The sequence below is a fragment of the Hipposideros armiger genome, unplaced genomic scaffold (genome assembly GCF_001890085.2).
Source record: "Hipposideros armiger isolate ML-2016 unplaced genomic scaffold, ASM189008v1 scaffold_835, whole genome shotgun sequence".
Classification (NCBI taxonomy): Eukaryota; Metazoa; Chordata; class Mammalia; order Chiroptera; family Hipposideridae; genus Hipposideros; species Hipposideros armiger.
Genome location: NW_017732185.1, coordinates 423,762 through 427,806, shown reverse-complemented (window position 1 = coordinate 427,806; position 4,045 = coordinate 423,762).

Here is a 4,045-nt window from a genome sequence, read left to right as displayed (position 1 = left end):
ACTGGCTGATGTGACGATATGAAGGCCTTGTCCCTGTGCCTCAATTCGGGACAATGATGAAGGGCCATCCCAACTCCACTGCACCTCCTAGAATTATCTGTGGCTTTAGTTACAAATGCATTGCGAGTCAGTTTTCCTTTCGCTCAGCCCTGCCCTCCCTTCATGCCTTTTCTACTGCTCTCTAAGCATACTTGAGATTGGTAATTCCTTGCACACTTAGGTTAAAGCTGTGAGTATAGATAAATGAAGCAGTGGCTTTACTTACAGGTGTTCTTTACAGGTATTCCTGCCTTAGCATCTTTTGAGCTTACCAGAAGATTCCTTCATCCATAGGTTATCACACGCTTACCTAGGTCAATAATGCCATTGGCTTTCTCCCCCTTTTTTCCCACTTATCCTTCATTACGGAAACCCACATATGGGGATCAAGGATCCCAAGTGCCATTTTGAATTCCAACATATGAGTGAGTTTATGTAGACAGGTATAGCGTAGGTGCCATCACATTCTTAAACATTTCAGAGATTCTGTTTCTTTAATGTCCAAATAAAATAACTTCCACATATGTCTAAGGAGATCTGGGAAGTGTCTACGTGAGATATGTTTTCTAAGGCAGAATTAAGAGTTTTGCTGCTGGAGCAGAGATGAGAAAGTAATACATTCTGTTTTGGGAATAGAAATCACAAAAGGAAACACACAAATTAGATCCTGAAGGAATACAGAAGAATAAACAAAGTTTCACATTGGGATTTAGGCTTAGAAACTTCAGACAATTTACCATCTCATGAGCAAATGGCAAACCAGACTTGTATTTAAAATTCCAGAAACTACAGTTTTTTATAGAATAGAGAAAAATAATGTAATTTAAATGTGGAAAAAAATTGAAAGTTGAGTTAATTTCAGTTATATATAATATGATTAAAATACCTGAATGATATATTTATGAACTATCACTGACTTCATTTTTGTTATATGTAAGAGGGAGATGATATGCAAACTTTTTACATTGTGCCATTAATTCATGGATCAAAACAAGAACCAAGGAAATGTATGCAAAATCATTTTGAGAAATGTACAGTCTTATAAAAATTCAAAGTATTATTATTATTGGTTCTGCTTTACATATGTAGTATCATTATTGACACTAACACTATTACAAAATATGTGTAACCTACTGCAAGTAGTGGAGAAGTCACTTAACAAAAAAAAAGAAAGAAAAAAACTAACGATTGCTAGAGCCTGAATATAAAGATAGCCTCATTTCTCTTTATGTTCTCTATGTATTGCACCATGAAGAGGATATATTAGCCCCTGATTAGTTACTGTGTTAATCATAGTTCTTCAAAGAAATGGAACAAATTGGACATACATGGAATGCTATTGTGAGGAATTGACTCATTTGATTATGGAGGCTAAGAAGTCCCGCAATCTGCTGACTACAGTGGAGACCCAGGAAGGCAGTGGTGTAAGTCAGTCTGAGTCAAGAGGCCTGAGAACCAGGGGAACTGATGGAGAGCAGGAGGAGATGAAATGAGATGTTCTCAATCAGTGAGGCACAAAAATGTCTCTTTCCTCTTCCTTTTGTTCTATTCAGACCCTCAGTGAATGGGAGGAAGTCAAACCACATCAGGGAGGGCAACTGACTTTACTGAGTTCAATTCAAATGCTAATTTAATCCAGAAACACTCTCACATACACACCCAGAAACAATATATAACCTGGGCATCCTTGTCCCAATCAAGCTGACATATAAAATTAACTATCACAGTAATAATACTAACAAATCACATAGATAGAGATATAGTATATAATTGATCACACTATAAAACATAAAAAAATAAAGCATATTAATACATAATATAATGCTATATCTTATATGATAAAGAAATTATATAGTTTTATTTTGAAGATATAAATATGAGTATAAAATATTTTATTTAAGTATATTGTTTTTAAAGCTAGTACAAATATATGTAATATGAATATATGTATGTCTATATGTCTTTATTTAGGCTGCTACATTTAACGTAGATGCTTTCAAGTGTATTTTAGATCATTAATGCTTTGCACTCCCTCTGACCACAGTGAGCATTGTGATTTATAACACATTTAAAAATGTATTTTAAATAGAGAAACAGTAAATGATTGAAAGGACCAGCTCAGCCTGCAGCATATTATTTCATATCTCTAAATTAAAATGTAGGAACCTAAAAATACTACGGCTTTATAATTAACAATAAATCATGCATATTAAATTTACATTGTATAATTAGTGAAAAATTTAAACGTGTCTCAAGGTGAGGTTTCAAAGACTAAATTACACCCATTTGTTTAACATAAATGTATATTGAGGGCCCACTATATGTCCGGTACTGCGCTAGACCCTGGGGACATGCCCACTGCACAAAAACATTCAGTTGTACCACATGCACTCATGAAGCGTTTATGCTAGTTCAACAATATAATAATCTAAATAATGCAATTCAAATCGAGTCGATATTTGTCTACACATAGTGGAATATGCAGATAAATATCAATCAACCTGGAGATCATTTAATTCATAATTGGTTCAGCCTATTGAAACATTCTGTAAAACAGGTTGATTTTATCTCTTTGGCCATAGGAAAAAAAAGTCAAGTAACATTATTAATTGCTCACTAATGAAAATATTCCCAAGAATTGGCCTTTGCATCTGAGACAAAACAATTGACTGGGGATATGACTCAGTCATGCTTGTTACTTATAGATTGACAGGATCCCAGGTAGTGCTCACATCTTAGCATGAATCCTGTGTTTGAGGAACCGATTCCTGGGTCCCTTTGTTCTGTGACTTGATATGAACATCAGGCCTTCAAATTAATAGCAATAGTTCCTGAAGGTTTGTGTGTCGGTTATTCAGCCATTGTCTCTCTGCTCTACGTCCCCACTTCCATCCTCCTGTGGTGCTAAGGCTGCGATTTTGCAAACCATATTTTTGTTTTAGCATATCATTCTCTGCTGCATGTTTCTACTATGGTTCACAAGTGGGAGAGGGGTAGGGAAGAGAGGGGAGAAGGGATTCTGCCATTTATTAATTGTTCATAGCAGCAGCATCCTAAGTCCAATTCTTCACTTTGTCTAAGCACTTTGTCTACTTTTCTGTGCTTTTCCAACTGTCCCTGGACCTCATGGCCTGCAGAGACCAGCTTGGCAGCACCCCTTCTCAAACGTCAGAGTTCCAGTTTTGAAGAAGCCATGCTCCCAGTTCCTAAGATGCCAGCCCCAGGTGAGTTATGTCTCATCTTTAGAGGTTTGAGCTCCCTTCTGGGGATTGCTTTTGTTTCTAAGCACTAATAAACTACAACCTCTGCCCTTTCTTCACAAAACCCTCAGGGCAGTAGCTGCTTCCTGTAAATATCATTTCTGGTATGCCTCTGTTTTCCCACCTCTCCCTTTCTGTCCTCCAATTACTGTTTAATGTCTTATATGAATTTTTCCAGTTAAATACTTAGTGTGGTTTCAGTTTTCTGCCTGGATCCTGTATATTAGTTTGCTAGTAGGAGCTGGCAGGCTACAGTGAGGTTGGGGGTTAGGATACAATAGGGCAGTTCATTATGTAACCTAGGAAATGTCTGAGTATTTATTTATTTTTTTATATTAGAGGGAATCTTTTAAAGGAGTCTTTCTGCCTAGAAATTGGACATTTTCTGTGTTGCTTAGCAATAAAAGCAGTTGTACACATAATTTTCTAGAGTGTGCATCATATGAGATGCACATCTGCATTCTTGAATTAGCAATATATGTGAGCTGCAGTGAATTAGGAAAAAAAAAACAGAAGTAGAGAAATGTGATTGGTGACATTTCGACATCAATGTGTGAACTGTGAGCAATTGCAGCTGAGGGAAGTCTCTTAGAGCCTTCATGAGAAGGCTATTGGTCAAATCACATGAGAAAAAACTATCCTGATGCTTTGCAGACAGTGAACTGTAGACACAAAACCAGATTAACAAAAGTAGATGTTTTAAAACAGAATAAAAGAAGAGTTTTTGGTAAGAGATTATTCAATAC